Genomic DNA, 23,856 nt, shown 5'->3' on the forward strand with positions numbered 1-23,856 from the left:
CCTCGCTGCTGCTTGCCTGCTGCGTTCACTTGCTATTGCTGCGTTCATTTGCTATTGCTGCGTTCATGTTCCTGCTGCTGTGTTTCATGTTGCTGCTGCTTGCCTGCCGGTGCTGTCTGTCCTTGCAAATGTCTATTGCAATCTCCGACTCTGGAACCGAATCATCATACGCAAAGAAGCCGTAAGAAATGCCTCATTCCCGAAACACAGGCTAGCTCAGAGCATGGTTCAGACGCCGCTGGAACGAGCCACAGGTCCCGCACGACACACATTCAGGTGTCCCTTCCGTCCTCATCTGGAGTAACTTTTAATATCCTTTGGGCCAGAAGAAGTCCCGAGTACTACGCCAGCTCCGGTAACAACCCCTCTCTTGTGTGTCAGCTAAGAGTTGCACTGTCTCTCGGTCGGTGGGTATTTAAACACCAAAAAAGGCAGGAGCAAGCTGACACCGGCATTCCCAAAGTACCTGCCATCCTGTCCAACCTTCTCGAAGTAAAATCAGCGCTTGAAGCCTTTAATTGCACGATATATTCCCGTGAACAAACTCGATTTCCTCTACCTGCAATGTAAACAAATATTTCTACTTCCGCGTTCAACCACGTTGTGCCGCTGACGTCACACTCCCGAGGATTCTGGGAATTGGAGTCCCAGATCCAGCCACGAGTTCTAGCTTCCTGCCCCCTGAAGCAGCAGTTCCTTAGGAATCGCATCTTGGCAGGTATATAATACTATTCTGCATAGCAATGTTTTATTATGGAAATATTTGGCCTGCAGTAGAGATGTCCCGATCCGATCACGTGATCGGGGATCGGAGCCGATCACATGATTTTCAAAAGATCGGAATCGGGAGAAAAAAATCGGGGATCGGGAATTTTATTTTTTTTATAAAATATTTTTTTAATTTTATTTAATGTTACAAAACAAAGATGACCGTGTTCACATCTTAAAGTCATCCTGAGGACTTAGTTTTGGTTTAAAATTAGACAACATCATGTATGTGTTGCTTTCTTTGGGCTTGTTTTCATAGACCCGGTTGCTTATTTCTCTCAAATCTGGCAACAGAGTGGGCGTAGTGTCTAATAGTAGCAGTAAGCTAACGAGAGGCTACGTTCAGCTGGTGACTCGGGAGTCGGGGCAGAGAAAATGTCAGGAGTTTGGAAGTATTATAAAATTGAAAGCGAAGGCAGTGTAACAGCCAGATGCAATGTTTGCAAGGCGGAGGTTCCGCGTGGTGGAAAGAACAGAGCTACGTTCAACACGACCAATCTAATACGCTACCTGAGAAACAAACACCAACAACAACACGACGAGTACACAACAGCCACTCAGGTAACGGCACTGAAACAACCGACACTTTCAGAGACTTTTAAAAGGAAAGAGAAACTGCCCCAGAACAGTGAAAAGGCCAACAAAATAACAGCCAAGATAGCTGAATTCATCGCGTTGGATGACCAGCCGTTATCTGTTACCTTTTTTTCTCTTAATGCATTGCATAAAGATCGGATCGGGAAAAATCGGTATCGGCAGATTGTCAAAATCAAATGATCGGAATCGGATCGGGAGCAAAAAAAGGTGATCGGGACATCCCTAGCCTGCAGTAAGTCATATTTGAGGCAATTATACAGAAGTTGTATGTGTATAAGTATTTATACTAGGCCTACTATAAATCAATGAAATTAAAAACGGAAATACATTAATAATTTCCATCACGTGAATATGAAGGGAAGCTCGATACATTTTTGACCATCATTTTAGACTTCATCTCCTACAGTGTCTTTCTATGAATACCATGAATTATTCTCTGCCAAGCGGCCATGTACATTTAATCACCTACCAAAGAAGAGTTTTTCCTTACAGGAATTAAGCTCTACCTGCAATGTCTGCCCCTCGCTGGGTGTGCCTCAGGAGGCTTCATGTGGCAAATCGTTTCCAAGCTCTTTCTAATCACAGATGTTCGTCAAATGACCTTATGACAAGCTGTCCCGCATCAGAACAGCCATAATTACAATTCATGTTATTTATTTAGCGCCTTTCCAAATGTTCAAAGTGCTCTACGTTATACTACATAATAGACTTGTAATACATTCAATACTGATTACTGCGTTCAATCATGATCTCCCACTGGTAGTCTCTCTAAAAGAGATGTTTTATATTTATAAGGAACAAGCGCTAGCCTTTCTGTTCAAACCTTAAGGCATCATAGTCTTAGGTCACGTTCACACCTGCTTGGTTAGAACTATTGAATCGGTCCCTGTAGCATTAACCCCTTGATGCGGTTCGTTGGATTGGTGTGGAAGCAGTCCGATACCTCTGCTCCGCCTAAAAGAGGTGGTCTCGGGTCGCTCGCTAGTAAACTCTGGAGAGGTTCATTGCTGGTGTGACGCAGTCCGCATCAAAACATGGGAACAACTATTTGCGCGTCATCGCTTGTTTTGCTATCGATGCTGTGTTCAACATCCAGTAACCTATAGGGTCATGCATTCATTCTGGTGACTGCTTACCTCACTGGTCCCCTGTGTACAGAGAAAAGGCAGTGGTACAATCTCATCAGAGCCACCTGTCATCGGTGAAACCTCCTCACTGCATAACGTCTTATGTGTTATAATGTTTTTAATGCACGTTGTCTGATTTATAATCCTATGCGCCGGCCGCAGAGTCTGTTGATGCACTCTCCAGATTAACAGCAGTCTGAAAATAACCTGCAATGCTCCATGATGCAGGCTACTGTAGAAATAGCTGGGATCTGCATTTTATCCGCTTAATGTCCCGCCAATTGTTGAAAAAGCATCTCCGTACAATGACTTTAGTTTACAGTTCATAGTCTGTTTGAGGTTGCCTGGGTGAACGCAAACCCAACCTTCTGCAAATGAAACGATGTAATACACTTGCGTCTGGTGTAAAGACGTGGACTATTCGGCATGAATGCAATCTTAGAGATGGCTATTGCTCAGATCTTTGGTCCTTAGCCCCTCTGTGACGAGTGGAAGGTTATGTTCATTCTTTTATAATGACCTTGCGGTGTCCTCAGATCCTCTCTAGTTACTTACAGATGCTGCGCCTTCTGCTGGTTCGGGGGATTTCACAATGAGTGGTTTGCCCCACCAGCTTGCCATGCCCTTCGTTCAACCAAATGACTCTGGAACTACACGTCAAGCCCTCAAGGATTTCCCATATTCTGCCTCCAACCAAGAGCATGATTCAAAGCATACAATTCAGCTTGGTACTTTATCTTCTGTCCCAACCTCCTCTGTGTACTTATGCAATAGATATAATAGTTATTCATGCATTAATTGTATTTTCATTCGAATCCTGCAATCTTCAAGTGCTAAGTATTAAGCCACGCTAGAGTTCATTCATTTGCTCCTCAAGGGCCTTAAGAAGGAACGTCCTCCACGCAATGATAAAGACTGCCTCTTAACTTTGCTGTTCCCAGGCTTTCACATAGCAGTCACTAGGTAGTATATTCCCCTTAAAGCCGCTGTGCTTAGGGGGAATGGCCACATGGCAGCTCGCCAGGCCCTCTACTTATCAGTCTTACATCACCAGCGTCAGGCTCGGGCTACGCAGTTTTGGGGGATAGTATCTAATCTCCACGCAGTTTTGGGGGTTAGTTATTTAATCATCACTCTATGTATATCTATGGAGTGATGATGCCCGAGCCTAGTGATGATGATGCCCGAGCCTCAGTATATAGTTGAGCCTAACTCAACTATATGCTGCTTCTAATAAACATGTTAAAGGAACACGTGAGTTGTCTGACTATAGTGAACATTCAAAGTAATAAAATGATTTTTACAGTGAAAAAGGTCAAATGGAACTGATGGTTCCCAAATTACCCAGAGGTGAGTCCGCCTGGACTTTATTTTTCTAAACCGCTCTAAAAAGGTCAAATGTCACTTGTTTTGCATCAATCGTGATACAGGGTACTTATTATATGTTATAGTTTGGATTCCTAAAGCTTTTAGTCTACTAACCCATCATTCAAGGGTGGTTTTCACTGTAAGTAATGGGAGTTTTTTAGGCGGACATTAGAATTTACATGTTTTTACTATGTTCCATCTGAATTTACTTTAAAATAAAAACATATGAGATAAGTATACATTACAGGTATACAGAAGCACAACATAAATGACCATGCTATGATAATGCTAGGCTAGTTAGAAGGAACAAACGAATCTATTTTATAAGTGAAGAGAAAACAAGAGTTTAGCAAAATGCTAACAGTGCTAAGCCAACAACGAGCTAATATGCTAAGCTAACGACGAGCTAATATGCTAAAGAGGCTAAGCTAACGATGAGCTAATATGCTAACACATTACTATTACATTGTCATTGACATGAGGCGTTAGCTTAGGCCTAGTTGTGCAGATGCAGTTTAACGTCACATAATAAAGGTATGAAATACGATCAAATTATGAAATAAGCATTGTTCTACATTAATATAGTTTCAACTAACATATTTACTTACATACAATGTGCTTAACATGTCTCCAGAAGATGGATGCAGCCAGATTGTGGAGCTAACAAAACGGGACTGCCACATGACATTTCCCAACTGACCGACACAACTTCCTGTATGACTATTTCATGTGATAGATAAAGCTGCGCTATTATCACTCGCCACAAACACACAGCTCTATACACAGAATACAACACAAGTACTTCAAAATAAAACATGTGGCAAGCAAACGTTTATGATACCTACATTTTTTCAGCAAGATGCTCTCAACACTTTAACACCACTTTAAAAAATAGCTGAAGCGTAAATGCAATTGGTCGACTTCATCGAAAATTGTAATGCTATAATGGAAACACATCAGTCACATGGCTTCAAGTCAGAACTGCGTTGCTGAAGGCGGCTAATGTTTAGGGTGATGATGTTTAGTCGTCTCATTGTTAGCAACCGCCATTTTTAAGACATATAGAAGCTTCAGACACGCACCAGTGGAGTATTTACTAGGGATGTAACAATATACCGAATATCGCGGTATCGTGAAAAATAAACTTCTCAATACCGTCGTGAGACTGACAAAATCTACCGCGATATTACATGATTAATGAATTATTATTGTTTTTTTAAACCTTTATTTAACCAAGTGGTCCCATTGAGATCATTGATCTCTTTTTCAAGGGAGACCTGTCCGACATGGCAGCAAGTAGGTTACAACGTGAACATAAAACAACAGATAACACAAAAGGACATCATATTTACAGGGCATGCCTAGAAACATTGACAAGTACCAACAGTATATGTATATCTCTGTCAATAAGCCTCACCTTCTTGGCAAAAACTGTATTGTTTTTGAAGTGGTGGAGAAACAATGCACAGTTCGCCATTAATAGCCGTCGGGTCTGAACTCGCGACTAACATGTCGGCAGTTCAGAGAGCACGCTCGTGAACTGTGTTATGCATGCCCACCGAGATATGCATGCACCTCACGGGAGCGCGCACAGCGTAAAGCAAAACCTCCTAGACATTTCAATGATCTGTACGGCAAAGTACGGTTTGGAAACTATATAATTTCCTTTTGGAGGGCATGCATAACCCCTAGATTCCACTGGGTCCGTCTGCGCTCAGCGATCGCGGCCACTCTAGTCAATGGGTGCTATTCCACCAGACGCGCCGCGTTACGGCTAGAAGCGTCCCAGAAGCGTCCCAGAAGCATCCCAGAAGCGTCTCGGTGCTGGGATCCACAAACAATAGGATGCAAGTCTATTTCCGACGCGACGCGTTGCATAGCGCCGGGCAGGAAGTGGAGCGGTCAGAGCATCCAGTCAATCCCCAAAATAAACTAATTTGCAGACCCTATCCCTCCGTAGTCTTTCAAGTAGGAGGAGAAATGCCAGCGTTCTCCTCCGGTTTACAGGCACTGTGTAAATTATATATATAGAATAATTATGATGTTGAATGCATTTTTTTCCACCAAAATACAGCAACACATCTTTGATTCATGTCGTTTATAACTGGAATATTACAAGTATTATTAACTTTGTCTGTACAAAGTAGCCTGTCCAGGAAATATGCCCAAATCAACAAAAACTGTGTGCCGGCACGCAGGACTCTCCGCTTCTGAAACGTGTTGGGCAAGTTACTTTTAAAAAGTAACTAGTAATAGTTATAGTTACTGCTCTCAAAAGAGTAACTAGTTACTTTATTAGTTACTAAATTATAAAAGTAACTTGTAACAAGTTATTTTACTTTAAAAACAATAACAATAAAATTGAAAATGAAATGCTTTCACTGGTATTTTTCTGACTAGTTCTCTGAAGGCAACAGACTCGACCATTGCGATGGGCAGCATGTCCTCAACAACATACCTGGCAATCAATCTGTTTAGTTGACTCTGGGTGACATGTGGCGATTTAAAAAAATCGTTTTTTGGCTGTTTAGATGGTGTTGCTCCATCTGGGTCACTGCCGGTGGTTGAGACGGTGGGGTCTTTGGTGACTAGTTTTATAGCCTCATGTACATTAGTTAGGTGCTTCAGGAGATTGGCATTGCTGTTATTCGATGTGGACAATGCTTTTTGTCCTGCACACAGTTTATATTTTACCGTAATATTTGTTGCGTCCTTTATCCCCACAAATTGAAAATAGTGGTTATATCTCCAAGTTGTAAATGCGCTGCTGCTCACGCTGATACTAGCATCTGCCATTGTGTGTGTGTGTGTGTGTGTGTGTGTGTGTGTGTGTGTGTGTGTGTGTGTGTGTGTGTGTGTGTGTGTGTGTGTGTGTGTGTGTGTGTGTGTGTGTGTGTGTGTGTGTGTGTGTGTGTGTGTGTGTGTGTGTGTGTGTGTGTGTGTGTGTGTGTGTGTGTGTGTGTGTGTGTGTGTGTTGGTGGTGGTGAGCGTTGCTGTGTGTGTGTTAGCATTAGCAAGTGTTCGTGTGTATTTTCCCCATAAGACAAGACCCGCCCAACTCTGTCTCTGATTGGCTTACCCTGAAATGTTACCCCGCGTTAACCAATAATCACTCCTCTCTAGTTACTTTCACTTTTCCATGGTGCTGTGAGAGGACATCACTGTATTCGCCTATAAATTACATCCACAGCGAGATTCGGTTGGTTCAGTTGGATCACATAATGTAACGCCGCACCCATTTAAATCACAGTAACGATAACGGCGTTACTTAATGGGAATAGGTCACTAGTAACGCTATTAGTTACCGCAAAAAGTAGTTGCGTTACAGTAACGCGTTAGTCCCAACACTGCCGGTGGGTTATGGAGGACGGACCCGGTGGAATCCCGGGGTGACGTGGCAAACACCAGAGCCTCGCTGCGAGGAAACGTTGGAGCTGTTCTGAGTTTGTTCTAATCTGTCAAAATGACAGACTGCTTTCAGATCTTTCCATCATTGTTAAAAAAAATATTCAATTAACGCGACCACTGCTGTCCCAGCAACATCAGCACCAAGCGAGAGAGTTTTTTCCACAGCAGGGGATTTTGTAAACGCCCAAACATCCCAGCTTCTACCAGGAAATGTGGACATGCTCATATTCCTAAAAATAAACCTGTCTGATGATGCTGAGTGAGTGAGTGAGTTTGAGTTGAGTTACTTGAAAAACTAAAGTGAAACTTGATTTATTTTATTGCGGAGTCTGATTATTCAATTTCCTTGTTTATTTGTGAGATGCAGTGGCACAAAGAAAATGCCTACTTTGTTTGGTAGTACTATAGGTACAAAAACACTGGTTTTCTTGTTCCAGTCTGTTACTGTCACTTTGTTTTGACACTTTAAAATACTACTATATGACTAAAATGCTGTACAAATCAGATTTATTGTTTAATAAAGAAAACATTTTCAAGTAAAAAATAAAATTAATTCAAAATAATTGTTGTTTTTTTATTTTTCAATATCGCGATAAATACCGTACTGTGGACTTGTTATCGCGATATTATCGTACCGTGAGTTTTTTGTATCGTTACATCCCTAGTATTTACTGATGTACAGTATGTCGTGGAACAAATCAAGAACATTTCCTCAACTTGTGTTATCGACAGACCTTATTCCAAGCAGCTAACCAAATGCACATTAAAAAAACGATTGACTTCGAGACCAGAGAACACTGAAGTGCTAAAATGTTAACTCGTTTCAGGGTTTATGACTCATTCCTGCACCAATTTATATTACACTTATCTTGCTTCTTTGTGTCTTAAGTTCTGACGGCCCCTAGAGGTTGCTGCGTAACAACAACATTAGAGTCTTATTAATCTGATCACACAGACCTATTCAGAGCTCAGACTACCTGTACAAGCAAACAAGTAGATGCAAATTAAAAACTCAATTTCTTTCTTCCTTTCAAAGAAAAACATATCTGGAACACCTCATACAATTGTGTATTCAGAGCACTAAGTGCATTTAATACAATAAAATGTACATTTGCTGTGTATCAGCTTTGCTTCTGAGTTGTTAAAACGTAAAACCTCAGTTTCTCAAAACCACTCTCAAAACGTTCCTCCCTGTGTTCAGATCTGAAGTGAATATTGGTTTGATCCTGTTTGCTTATTTTGGTAATGCTATTAAGTGTGTTCCCATCCAACCTAAGTAAAGCACCACAATAAGAAAACAGTATATTTATGTAAAGAAAAGGGAGTCTTTTATACCTGGTGGAAAAGTTGGAAGGATGAAATTAAAATAATTTGAGTTTAAACTGGCCTTTAGTCAAGTCATCTTGTTTTGCCTTCTCCTACAAAGGGTTAAATACCTTTTTTTGTTAGACTCCCTCTTCTCTCTGCTTCTCTGATTTAAAATGGATGCATATATAAAGATGACTTGACCTGTTTGACCAGTCAGTGTTTGGACAGTCACTTCAATTGAATTACTACAACGTTTTCTTTGTACCAAGTCATAAATGAGATGACATCTGAATTAAGTTCCCATCAGTGAGAAATCCCCAGCTGCCAGTGTCACTCTTTATTAATCCAACATCCATCCATTAATCAAGCTTTCTGCAGACTGCGGGCTATAATCAAGGCGTAATGGATGTGTAACTTGTTCTTGTGTGTGTGCGTGGCTTTTTAACTTGGGGGAACTCATGTCTGTCACCGTTACAGCAGCTCCTATTTTCTGTATAACACTTGTTCATTTGCCTAACAAGCCCACAGATGTTGTTTTGTTGTCAGGATCAATGTTTGTACTTGGTAGTAACTGAAGCCATTACACTGGCACATACAGCGAGTGGAGAGACAGCCAGTGGAAGCACACCATGGTAATATAGACCCATCTGTTGGCTGCTATCATTGGAGAGAGGTGTTTGTATCTCACACACAAAACTGTGAACAGTCCTGATAAATCATCACATGTAAGAGTTTTATTTGTATGCATATGTTATGGCCAAGCAATATTTTTAACACTTTAGTTTTAACAAGTAATGTGTCCCGTACAACCAAAATATGTACTAAACTGTTTGGAAACTACATTTTAAATCCCATAATTTTAAAAAGCACTGCGTCATAGTTTTGTTAAAGGCCTTAATGATAATGCTGGTTATTGGCTCTCCAAATTGACCTGGTCGCTGAATCTTACTGAATCAAAATCCTATGTCAATGACTCGCTGTGCAACATCAGTTTTATATTTGTATCTTGGTACTTCAAACTGCCTTTGTTAGCCGAGTGTTTGTGTTGTTACTTTCTGCTGTCTGCCTTTTTGAATGTAAAACCTTTTTGCTTTAATTTAAGTGAAGCATGTTACTTGGACTTAAAAACAGTGTGTGTGTGTGTGTGTGTGTGTGTGTGTGTGTGTGTGTGCGTGCGTGCGTGCGTGCGTGCGTGCGTGCGTGCGTGTGTGTGTGTGTGTGCAGGCTCATCTGCATGGCGGTGGTTGCAGTCAGCCGAGGTCACGTCACAGTCAGAAATACAAATTTGAAAGGGTGAAATTAACCTTGAAAATATGCTCACACATTCTGAGTAGATAAACTTGAGGTATGCTGACTATGGAATGGACAATACTCACTCACTTGTTATGTGGTAATATTATTCATTTCCTATGGAAATGGCTCTATATATATATATATATATTTATCTAAAGACAAGAGTGTCATTCCCAACGCCTTGTTAGTCCTGTTACAGCCAAGCTCCACATCTCCAGTATCACACTATATTAAAGGTTCTTTAAAAAAAATGTCTCTTTGCGTCCAGTACGCACCAAGTAAGGGATAATGTGCAGGCGGTCATTCATGAAAAAAAACACAGACACAAAGCGGTGCTGTTCCCTTCAGTGTTTGCTTCCTGTCTGTCTTCATCTGCTGTTCCCTTTAGTGTTTGCTTCCTGTCTGTCTTCGTCTGCTGTTCCCTTCAGTGTTCACTTCCTGTCTGTCTTCGTCTGCTGTTCCCTTTAGTGTTTGCTTCCTGTCTGTCTTCGTCTGCTGTTCCCTTTAGTGTTTGCTTCCTGTCTGTCTGTCTTATGCTGTTCCCTTCAGTGTTTACTTCCTGTCTGTCTTCGTCTGCTGTTCCCTTCAGTGTTTGCTTCCTGTCTGTCTTTGTCTGCTGTTCCCTTTAGTGTTTGCTTCCTGTATGTCTTCGTCTGCTGTTCCATTCAGTGTTTACTTCCTGTCTGTCGCCGTCTGCTGTTCCATTCAGTGTTTACTTCCTGTCTGTCTTCGTCTGCTGTTACCTTTAGTGTTTGCTTCCTGTCTGTCTTCGTCTGCTGTTCCCTTTAGTATTTACTTCCTGTATGTCTTCTTCTGCGGTTCCCTTCAGTGTTTACTTCCTGTCTGTCTTCTTCTGCTGTTCCCTTTAGTGTTTGTTTACACATTCCATAATGTACCGACACATAGACAGCAGTATAATCAGTAGGTTAAGGGGCGGTACCAGTTCCATTCAGTTTTAACAAGTAGGATGGGATAGAAAATAATCAAATCTAGCATATTGTGCTTGCATTCCATTGTTGTGGACTGAGCAATTCAAATACCTGTGAATTTCAAGTAAGATTCAATTGTTTTTTGCATCATATGACTCAACCATTGAAGCCATTTGTGTGTCTTTCATTTTCCCTACACCTTTCTAAAGTATTGCTATGTTAATGACAGAGAGACAATTTAATGTGGACTAAATATTGCATATAAAGAATATATATTGTTGTTCAGGACATGTAACATGTAAAAGATCAGAACCATAGACTGTGAAATGTTCAGAGGTGGAGGACCTCACTGGGGTCATTCTGTGTTGTATCAAAGACTATAGTTGTGGTGTATTATGGTTAAAAATAAATATATACATTCACTGTAAACAAGCTATACCGTACCTCATCCCTACACAAACACACACACACATCCAAGGATATATTACACATTTTCTTCCTACGTTTCCACGGCAACATGAAGATGAGCTTCTCCTCGCTTTGCTAAAAAGGATCATGGCCAACGCTTTAAACTGATCCAAAATCCTGTGTGTGTGTGTGTGTGTGTGTGTGTGTGTGTGTGTGTATGTGTGTGTGTGTGTGTGTGTGTGTGTGTGTGTGTGTGTGTGTGTGTGTGTGTGTGTGTGTGTGTGTGTGTGTGTGTGTGTGTGTGTGTGTGTGTGTGTGTGTGTGTGTGTGTGTGTGTGTGTGTGTGTGTGTGTGTGTGTGTGAGAGAGAGAGAGAGAGAGAGAGAGAGTGATGGTGTGTGAGAGGGAGCAGCAGAATAAAAATAGACGGATCACTCTGAGAGGAGTTGAGCAGGAGGACTTTCCGCTGGCTGCTGCTACATTAGTCGAGCTGCTGGGATGAAATGTCTTATTGAACTGAACACCAAAGTTGCCATTACAAAAATAAATTATAATGCATTTTTTCTAATGATACTGGTTATCCAAATAACTCGTAAAAAGATCCCTGATGTTTTTCACAATGTGTTCATGTTTAAATTGAGACAGCGATATAAAACAATATAGCGAATCCCGACACGAGGCGACAGAGGAATCCGACAATTCCAAAGTGTGTGAGCCTTGAAAGAAAAAGCACCCGATAAGACACCAAAGGTATATGCTCATCCAGATTATAACATGTAGACATCATTGTAATTACACTAATACATGTTATTACTTCTTCCTCTATGTAAATGCACAAACATAACCAAAGAGCAAAGGGATTTAATTGATGTAAACATATAAAGTGTAATGAAGGTGATAATCCCTCACACACACACACACACACACACACACACACACACACACACACACACACACACACACACACACACACACACACACACACACACACACACACACACACACACACACACACTGTGAATAGCTGTATCTTGACATTGTACCACGCTTTGATCCACTGTTGTTGCTGTCTTTAGACTAACGTCACATGCACACACTCTGATGACATTCTAAAAAAGGTACATATGCAAGCAAACAGGAACATATGTATTTGTTCGCATGCACAAACACACACTCAGGCCCTTTTGCGCTAAATAAACACACACGCACAAAGAAAGCTGACATTTTGGCTCACAGTCAGACAGCCGCTGTGTAACCAAAGACTTGGTTCATTGGGAACTGCTTTGTCAACACAACACAGCTTGTCTGCAGTGGATACACACACACACACACACACACACACACACACACACACGCACTCACGCACGCACACACTTCAGCTCTATGCAGTCACTTCCATAATCTACAGACACAGGCTTTCCTCTGCAGCAGCAGCAGCTCTCTGATGCAAACGAGGGATATTCCTTCACTGGAACACAGAGTGTATGTAAACCTGACTGTGTGTGTGTGTGTGTGTGTGTGTGTGTGTGTGTGAGAGAGAGAGAGAGAGAGAGAGAGTGATGGTGTGTGAGAGGGAGCAGCAGAATAAAAATAGACGGATCACTCTGAGAGGAGTTGAGCAGGAGGACTTTCCGCTGGCTGCTGCTACATTAGTCGAGCTGCTGGGATGAAATGTCTTATTGAACTGAACACCAAAGTTGCCATTACAAAAATAAATTATAATGCATTTTTTCTAATGATACTGGTTATCCAAATAACTCGTAAAAAGATCCCTGATGTTTTTCACAATGTGTTCATGTTTAAATTGAGACAGCGATATAAAACAATATAGCGAATCCCGACACGAGGCGACAGAGGAATCCGACAATTCCAAAGTGTGTGAGCCTTGAAAGAAAAAGCACCCGATAAGACACCAAAGGTATATGCTCATCCAGATTATAACATGTAGACATCATTGTAATTACACTAATACATGTTATTACTTCTTCCTCTATGTAAATGCACAAACATAACCAAAGAGCAAAGGGATTTAATTGATGTAAACATATAAAGTGTAATGAAGGTGATAATCCCTCACACACACACACACACACACACACACACACACACACACACACACACACACACACACACACACACACACACACACACACACACACACACACACACACACACACACACACACTGTGAATAGCTGTATCTTGACATTGTACCACGCTTTGATCCACTGTTGTTGCTGTCTTTAGACTAACGTCACATGCACACACTCTGATGACATTCTAAAAAAGGTACATATGCAAGCAAACAGGAACATATGTATTTGTTCGCATGCACAAACACACACTCAGGCCCTTTTGCGCTAAATAAACACACACGCACAAAGAAAGCTGACATTTTGGCTCACAGTCAGACAGCCGCTGTGTAACCAAAGACTTGGTTCATTGGGAACTGCTTTGTCAACACAACACAGCTTGTCTGCAGTGGATACACACACACACACACACACACACACACACACACACTCACGCACGCACACACTTCAGCTCTATGCAGTCACTTCCATAATCTACAGACACAGGCTTTCCTCTGCAGCAGCAGCAGCTCTCTGATGCAAACGAGGGATATTCCTTCACTGGAACACAGAGTGTATGTAAACCTGACTGTGTGTGTGTGGTTGTTGGACACTTTGTACAGCATGCCATTTATATCTTGTCCACATTGTCCCAATACTACTCGCAGTCTTCAGTGTGTGTTAACGTGACGGCAGGTAGTGTGTGAAGTAAGCGTACGTTTCTGCGAACACCTCTTTGTAATGATGTGTGTTCTCCACCATTCACCATGCTTCACTGCTTCACACCAGTCCAGTTGTTGGATGAGCTCTAATACACAGAGGTTTTACGACTGACCTCAATCAATAGACAGGAAGTAGATTTAGTGTATGACATCAACTGTGACATTGTTGTCCAAACACTAAACAGTTATGGCAAAAGCTCCACTGATTTCTGGGAATATAAAGTCTGGTCTTTGTGATTGGACTGATGTCAAAATCAATATTAAATATTGTTTTCTTTTATCAAATATTTTAAGAAATATGTTCTTTCCAATTGTCTTACTGTATCATTTAAACAAATATGTTATTGTACGTTATCTACACACGATAAGCATGATTTTATTGCGGCCAGGAAGGTATTATATAGTCTTTCTTTTCTTTGTACTGTCATCTTTTGGTAACTGTAATACTTCATGTTGGCAATTGTTGCTTGTTCCAACAAACTATCTTGGCTTGTTTATACCATATACATTAATTGTAGTTGCATTGGCGACGCTATGTCCGACTAATTTATTAAGTCTGCCCTAAATAACTCTAATAAACTTCCTCATGCCTGGGGTCTTAAACGGCTCTTGGGCATTGTGGTTTTACAACAAATATATTATAAAATATAGACACTTGACACCCCCAAGTTTGTGTGAGTATTTTGACAGACCCTCCCTCCTATCAGAATACTTCCCTGGAATATGCCTTCTGAAGGTTTCATGTAGTTTGTACAAGTCTAACGTTTTGATCTGACTGTCGAGGTAGAGAAAAGGTCAATAAGTCACTCAACAGTAACATAAATATGTTATCAATATAATATAATGTGGCCTAACTGAAGAACGCTCCACATCACCAGCATTTCTTGAGAATGTAGACATAATAATAATAATGCATTTATTTTATATAGGCGCCTTTCAAGGTTCTCAAGGTCGCCGTACAAACACATAAAAAACAAGATACACAATACATAACACCAGCATAAGAGACATAAACAAGACAATGCAGTTTATAATCAATCAAATAACCAAATCAATAAAAACAGAGGATGTGTGATGGATAATGATCAGGGTGGATATGCGAGTGTGAAGAGATATGTTTTGAGGCGTGATTTGAAAATGGGGAGAGAGTCAGTGTTGCGGATGTCAGGTGGGAGGGAGTTCCAGAGGCGGGGTGCAGAGCGGCTGAAGGCTCTAGACCCCATGGTGGTTAAACGGAAGGGGGGTGCAGTGAGGCTGAGGGAAGCAGAAGATCTGAGTGTGCGGATGGGTGTGTTGATGTGCAGGAGGTCGGAGAGGTACAGAGGAGCGAGGGTATGGATGAGGAGCAGAATCTTAAAGACGATACGGGATTTGACAGAGAGCCAGTGAAGCTGCTGAAGAACAGGAGTGATGTGGTTAATGGAGGGGGTTCTGGTGATGATGCGGGCGGCAGAGTTCTGAACCAGTTGAAGTCTGTGGATGGATTTGAGAGGGAGACCAAAGAGAAGGGAGTTGCAGTAGTCGATGCGGGAAGTGACCAGGGTGTGAACAAGAATGGCGGTGGTCTTAGGGTTAAGGGACGGGCGGAGGCGGTTGATGTTGCGTAGATGGAAATAGGCAGACCGAGTGATATTACTGATGTGAGATTTGAATGAAAGTGTGCCGTCGAGGATGACACCCAGACTCTTAACCTGAGGGGAGGGGGAGACTGAAGAGTTGTCTATAGTAATGGAGAAACTGTCAGGTTTGGTTAAGGTGGATTTTGTGCCAATGAGGAGAACCTCGGTTTTGTTGTCGTTAAGTTTGAGAAAGTTAGAGGAGAACCAGGATTTGATGTCCTGTAAGCAGTCAGACAGGGAGGTTGAGGGAGGATGGAGGGAGGGAGGGAGGATAGAGGGAGGATGGTGGTTGGTTTGGAGGACAAGTAGAGCTGGGTGTCATCCACGTAGCAATGAAAGTGGATGTTGTGTTTACGGAAGATATTGCCAAGAGGAAGTAAATAGATGATAAAAAAGAAGAGGCCCCAGTACAGAGCCTTGGGGAACACCGGTTGTGACTGGAAGTGGCTGGGATTTGAAGTTTTTTAGTTGGATGAACTGAGTGCGACATCTGTCCTTTGTCCTGAACATAACTCTTAGCTATACATTCTGTGTCCTACATGAACAGTATATTGATAGTTTCCTTACATTTCTGAGTTCATTTGAAGACCAGTTAAGTAGTGTCCAAATCCGAGGATTTGGAGATGCAGTTAAGACTACTGGTTAATGAAGACGGTCGAGTACAGCAACCATTTCACTGTCCATCATGAAGCACTCAACACTAACCACTAAATCTCCACCAAGACATACACTTTTATGAATAGAGTCATTTGACAAACTACTACATTATACCACTCTTTTTCCGAGATCTTAACATGAACTCTTGCAGAACCATGCTTTAAATACTATCATGCAGGCTTTGTGTTGCAGTCGTGTCAGCTCCACAGTCCTGGAGTCACAGAGGAGTGGAAACGTTACGCAACCGCTGTGTGTGAACGCTCAACACCCACATAACCAGGCAGGCTGTAAATAATGCATAATGCAACACACAAACACACACACACACACACACACCTATTTTAAAATGAATCGTCTTGGAAACACAACCATATAATTAGTGCGAATGCACTATTCCACTATAGTGCTTCAAAAAAACTTTATTAGTGCGAATGCTGTATACAGCATTCCACTATAGTGCTTCAAAAAAACTTTATTCTTCCTCTTATTATTAGTGCGAATGCTGTTTACAGCATTCCACTATAATACTATAATAGTCAAAACTATTCTTCTTCTTATTATTATTATTTCAGCCAATACTTTGGCTCTCCATAACTTCAGCTTATTTTCAGCTACAGAAACCATTCAAATATTAAACTATTCAGCCTGTTCAGGAATCGATGGGAAACCTTCAACTTTTTCAAAATATTTTATACTTTTTGAAATATTCAGCTTTTTAAACTCTTTTTTTAACATTGAAGTCAATGGGAAGAGCCTTCAAATCAGCCAATGCTTTAGCTCTCCATAACTTCAGCTTACTTTCAGCTACAGAAACCATTCAAATATTAAACTATTCAGCCTGTTCAGGAATCGATGGGAAACCTTCAACTTTTTTTAAATATTTTATACTTTTTGAAATATTCAGCTTTTTAAACTATTTTTGTAACATTGAAGTCAATGGGAGATAACTTCAAATCCACTTTCCTACACTTTGCGCCAAATGCATCTCCTTCCACATAATTTCAGCCAGACACTTCATTCCAACTTTCAAATGATCACAATACCTTCCGCTATAAAACTTGTATAAAAGATATTTGATATCTTTTCAACTTTTTGAGATATTGAATTTAGTTTGGAGCTTGGTAGAGAGGCCTTTTCAGATTTTAACATTACAGTGGATGGAGCAGCTCATTAACTCTAGAGTGCTTTGATCTCAAAACAGAGTGCAGCGGTGCCTGAAATTCTCCCCCAAAAATGTTTTAAACTTGCCATAATTCCCAGAAGTACACTTTACACACACACACACACATACACACACACACACACACACACACACACACACTCTCTCTCTCTCTCTCTCTCTCTCTCTCTCTCACACACACACACACACACACACACACACACACACACACACACACACACACACACACACACACACACGCACACTCTCTCTCACACAGACACACACACTATATCTCTCACTCACACACACACACACACACACACACACACACACACACACACACACACACACACACACACACACACTCTCTATCTTTCTCTCCCTCTCTCTCTACCACACACACTGAACAGCTATCTACCACACACACTGAATTCCTCTCTCTCTCTCTGCATTTGGTAAATGGTCTTAAGTTGTCATCATGTTAAACTTTGATCTCTGGGTTTACACCACACACAGGTGTTTGTAAACATTCATTCACTACTACTTACAGCTAATATTGAACTCCTTCAGCCTAATTTCAGCTATAAACCATTCAACTATTACATTATTCAGCTATTTCAGGACATTGGGGCTATACACGTAGTTGTTTACACTTTTTTTAAACCTTTTCTTTTAAATATTAAGCTTTTTCTGCATTTTTTTGCTAAAAGCAGCTACTATTCAGCTAATAACATATTCAGCTTTTTCTGCATTTTCAGCTAAATTCAGCCATAAATGTTCACAGTTTCCAGCATTCGCATGCATTTTCTGCAAGAAATGCATTTTCTAGTTAGTGCGAATGCTGTATACAGCATTCCACTATAGTGCTTCAAAAAAACTTTATTAGTGCCTTTTCCAGGCCTTTTCCAGATCTTAACATTGGAGTTGATGGAGCAGCTCGTTAACTCTAGAGTGCTTTGATCTCAAAACAGAGTGCAGCGGTGCCTGAAATTCTCCCCCAAAAATGTTTTAAACTTGCCATAATTTCCAAACCCTACACTCCTCAGACATATTTTTTCATGGAAAACGTAGGAAAACCTCTCCTAGCTTGGAAAATAAGAAAACATTAAGAAAACATATTAAACAAAAGGCCTCTTGAGGGCATGAAGAGAGAAAAAGTCCAGCTAGCTCCCAATTGATTGCCATGTTAAATTGTTCCGGAACTTTCTTCAGAGCAGGGAGAAGTACACTTTAGACAAACTGCTCCCATCTCCACATTTTACACACAAAACCAAAAAAAACAATATATTTCAGTTCATTGGGGTCCCCTGATGCTCACGGTCTGGTCATTTTTTTTTATAGGAGCCATAGTTTTTGAACAGGTGGCAAAATTGTCAGATATACTCCTCAATGCATTCTTATGGGACTCAGTGCTGCATATGGTTGTTGGTGTTGGTGTTGGCAGATTGGAGCCACACACACGTGAGTCACATCATCCAATCAGAGCAGACACCATGGAACCCTCTGATCTCTGGGTTTACACACACAGGTGTTTGTAAACATTCAATCACTACTACTTACATGTAATATCTTTATGTAACTCATTCAGCCTAATTTCAGCTGCAGGAACCATTCAAATATCAAACTATTCAGCCTTTTCAACACATGATGGGAAACTACCAACCTTTTCAAAATATGTTATACTTTTTAAAATATCTCTCACACACAGACACACACTCTCTCTCGCACACACACAGACACACACACACACACACACACACACACACACACACTCTCTCTCTCACACACACACACACAAACACATACACACACACACACACACACACACACACACACTCTTTCAAACACAGACACACAGACACACACTCAAACTCTCTCACACACAGACCCTCTCTATCTCTCTCTACCACACACACTGAACAGCTATCTACCACACACACATAATTTCTCTCTCTCTCTCTCTGCATTTGGTAAATGGTCTTAAGTCGTCATCATGTTAAACTTTGATCTCTGGGTTTACACCACACACAGGTGTTTGTAAACATTCATTCACTACTACTTACAGCTAATATCTAACTCCTTCAGCCTCATTTCAGCTATAAACCATTCAACTATTACATTATTCAGCTATTTCAGGACATCAAGGCTATACACGTAGTTGTTTACACCTTTTTTTTAAACCTTTTCTTTTAAATATTAAGCTTTTTCTGCATTTTTTTAGCTAAAAGCAGCTACTATTCAGCTAATAACATATTCAGCTTTTTCTGCATTTTCAGCTAAATTCAGCCATAAATGTTCACAGTTTCCAGCATTCGCACGCATTTTCTGCAGGAAATGCATTTTCTAGTTTAGGATAGAATTATTTTAACAGTCTCGGAAAATATGTGTAGAATGTTCTAGCAGCTGCTCTGACAGGCGAGCCAGGCAAACATTATTTTATAGTCTTGCAATATGCTCTGTTTAAAACAAAGGGTTCACTTTTTAGGAGCAGGGCCACGCCCTAATCTCACCTCAAATCACCTGCTCATACTCGATGTAAAGACCCGCCGTCTCTTTCCCTTCCTTTCATCCATTCCCCTTCCTATCCCTACATCGCTTCATCCCCCCCTACATTATTTAGACACTTTGTCCCTCCCTACCTATATTAGTCTAGTTGCCAGCATTTTGAACCCAGACATTTTGAAACGAAACTGATGCTTATTGTGCAAACTGCCCAACATATGTAAGTTAGCATCCAGCAGTTTATATGTGCTGGGGAGCCGTACTGTTAATTTCTAATATAAAACTTTGGGCTACTCAACATTTCCAGGTTTACTTTGCTGGCAACACGATAGAGATGGGTGAGTCCTGATTCATCCGGATCATTAACCCGGATCCTAGTAATGAGCTGGTCGTGACGAGTCTCCCCTCTCGATTAACCCGAGTCCTTTGAGTCCTACACCTGGTGTGACGTACAAATTAAAACTATAAATTGCGTCACTCGCTACTCTCCTTATAACATGTAAAATCACATTACAACGTACCCAAGTCCATCTGCCTAGGATAGCTGCCAGAAGTTATCGTTTGGCTCAGGGGAGGCGGAACAGCGAAACTTCCTGCAGACTCGTGCAGACTCAGAATCAGAGCCGTAACCGTAGCAGATCCAGAGATCCAGGCAGATTCATCATGCACGAGTCAACAGCAGACTCAGATTTGCAAACCCTGACTCACTGAATCAAGGGAACTTCCTTCACTTCCTGCAGACTCGTGGGGACTCAGAGATTTGCAAATCCTGACTCACTGTGCAAAACCAACACATCCTCACTCCCAGGTCGGCCTATGTTGACGTTATGTCAAGTCCCCTGCCGGCTTTTTCCAACGCAAGGGGGGGGGCCTTAGCGTCCATTTTCAACGCGAGGGGGGGCCTTAGCGTCCATTTTCAACGCAAGGGGGGGGCCCTTAGCGTCCATTTTCAGCTTTCCGGGATGTCCATGTGCTTCTATGGACGCTCATGGAAGCACGGCATTCGTTTGTGTCAACTGCCCTTAAAGGCAATGAAGACACTACACTACCCAGAATCCCCAGCTATCGTTTGGACTACACCATGTGCTCTTGACAAACCCGTGATAGTCCTCAAGCTCTGTGATTGGAGAGTGTGCTCCGAGGGTTAAGCCGATTCTCGAACAGCACTTGAAATGGGATGGAACCACGGCAGACTGTCCAAAACTGGATTTGAACGGGTCCACCGCGTCCCCCCTCCCCCACCCCGTCCCCAGAACTACACATGCTGGCTATTCTGTTTCGCAACATGTTCTCTATGGCACGTCTCTACTGGGAGTTGTAGTTTTAAAAGACGTTTTCGTATTTCCCATAATAACAAGTTGCCAGTATTAAACTGTGTACATCCCTGGAGGTTTAGGGGAAAGGAAACATTCACATTTAAAACATATAATTAATAAATGGGTGAAAATTGCTTGTGCCCTATATGGGCAGTATTAATATATATACCCACACGCCAGCTAAGGTCAGAAGAGCTTTATTTAACAGCTGGTCTTATGTTTGTGACCCCCCTGTTGTGTGATAACATTACATTACATTAATTGATAAGCCTGAAACATGCACTTGTCAAGGTTCAGAGGCACATTTTGCAAATATGGCAGTAGCCATCGATCAGCTTAAGATAAGATATACTTTATTGATCCCAAGTTGGAACATTTGCGTTACATCAGCATGTGTAACAGTTAAATATGCAGTTGTGTTTATTTGAAAATCATTTAGTATAATCACAAAAATTCTGTGTTTTATATTCAACAATTCTGTGTTCTTTATTTATTGATTGTTCAATACCTGACAAGGCCGGAGATGAAATATCTGCATACATCTTATAAGAGTATAATACATTATGTATAATATCAGTTAAAATAAGTGCTTCAACATAGTTAACATTGCTGGAGGTATGCACACATATTGATAGATGTCTTGTAATGCACTATTGAGGAACCTGCAACCCAAGTTTTTCATTCAGTGCAGAACTACACCACAGTTGTGTAGGCCTATATGATATGTCAATAAACCTTAGAAAATCTTGAAATCTTGAACGGGATGTGCAAAATAGTCATTACATACAGTCTTTAATTAACTATTAGTAGAGAATAACGAGTAATGAATATACTTTATAGGGATCGTATTAATATCTAATAATAAAAATATTGAAATTCAATAACATGCTTTAACCACTAGGTGTCCCTTTATATCAGCTGTGCACCTTTATGGTGTAAATACAGCCTATCTACCAATTGGATCAAATATAAAAGTGAGCCGAATTAGTGTTGATACGGCAAAGAGACGTATTGTGTGAAAAGAAATGTAAGATGTTGTTTAATGGCTGATATATTTATGATCCACGTCACGTTTTCAGTTCCTCATGTTTGTCTTCTCATCAGGGCTCTATAAATACAGAACTACGGCAGATATGTAATATTTAATGCAGCCGAACCGTGTATTACAATGCCGTTATGTGATGACTTTCAAAGAGAAAAGCAAGCACACTCGGAATAAGGTATTATTTTCTTTTCTTTAAACGTTTTCGGTCTGTTTCCGGTATTTGTTAATGACGATGTGCTGTGAGACTGGAATTGCACAGGGGGAAATAACATATCTTTAGATGCGGATTTTGTTAACTAATATGTTTGCGCTGTGGACCAACACTATACATTGACGGGGAAGGGGGTAGCAATAAAGATAACACCATTAAACAGTTACACAACATAACAGAAATAATATCGATAGCAGCGTCCCTAGCAACCACCTTGGTAACAATGAAAACGTTGGACGCAATTTCCTGAAGTAATCTTCGTAATAACTAGCAAACTAAAGATCATGTACATCCACTGCACACATAATCTGAAATAACAACTCATATTTCTCGCATCAAATGACATCAAACGCATTTTAATAGCCAAACTAACTTTAAAATAGGCATTTTACACCCAGAATAAAACGAAGTTCGGCCATGTTTTCTTTTTCTGCAGGGAGAAATGATAGCTGGGGATTCTGGGTAGTGTAGTGTCTTCTGCCATCATTTACTCCGAAAAAAGATTTGTTTCTCCGAATCGAAGGGGAAAAATACAAAAGCATTGCACACAATTTAAACCAATCAATGTTGTGTAATTAACAAGGATAATCTGGTGTTTTTTAGTCGATGAGTAGTGCAGATATCACTGTAAAATCAATCGTCAGTAAGGGGAATATTTACTTCCGCTATCCAATGAGAATGGACGCTCACATTGCCTTTAAGGGCAGTCGACACAAATGAATGCCGTGCTTCCATGAGCGTCCATAGAAGCACATGGACATCCCGGAAAGCTGAAAATGGACGCTAAGGCCCCCCCCTTGCGTTGAAAATGGACGCTAAGGCCCCCCCCCTTGCGTTGCAAATGGACGCTAAGGCCCCCCCCCTTGCGTTGGAAAAAGCCGGCAGGGGACTTGACATAACGTCAACATAGGCCGACCTGGGAGTGAGGATGTGTTGGCAAAACATAGCAGACTCGCGCGGACTCAGAGCCGTAACCATATAGCAGCAGATCCAGAGATCCAGCAGACTCGTCATCATGCACGAGTCAACAGCAGACTCAGATTCGCCATATCGTAAAATAACCCTTTTTTTTGTGATCAACATTTGTTATTAAAGCAAAAGACACTGTGTAGCAGAGGTTAATATAACGTCAGTTTAATATGCTCGTGAAATGCATCAACTTTTCGGTTTCACCGGTAGGATTTCTACGCTCTTGGTGATGCTGACTCATATGACTCAAATGCAGTGGCGAGCCTTGACTTTTATACCTAGGCCCTCTGACCCCCACCCCTTCCCTCGAGTTATTACGTCACAGCGTATACTTCAGCGGAATATCAAAACAACGGCCCGGGGTGCAAAACGCATCA

The 23,856-nt window shown here is 41.2% G+C and overlaps 1 protein-coding gene across 5 annotated transcripts in view; it reads right to left on the reverse strand.

Moving 5' to 3' along the window:
* Positions 1–23,856, reverse strand: part of rbfox1 (RNA binding fox-1 homolog 1) — a 299,812-nt gene that overhangs the window by 160,039 nt on the left and 115,917 nt on the right. The window lies entirely within an intron of this gene.

Source organism: Pseudochaenichthys georgianus, chromosome 8, assembly GCF_902827115.2.
Source record: "Pseudochaenichthys georgianus chromosome 8, fPseGeo1.2, whole genome shotgun sequence".
Classification (NCBI taxonomy): Eukaryota; Metazoa; Chordata; class Actinopteri; order Perciformes; family Channichthyidae; genus Pseudochaenichthys; species Pseudochaenichthys georgianus.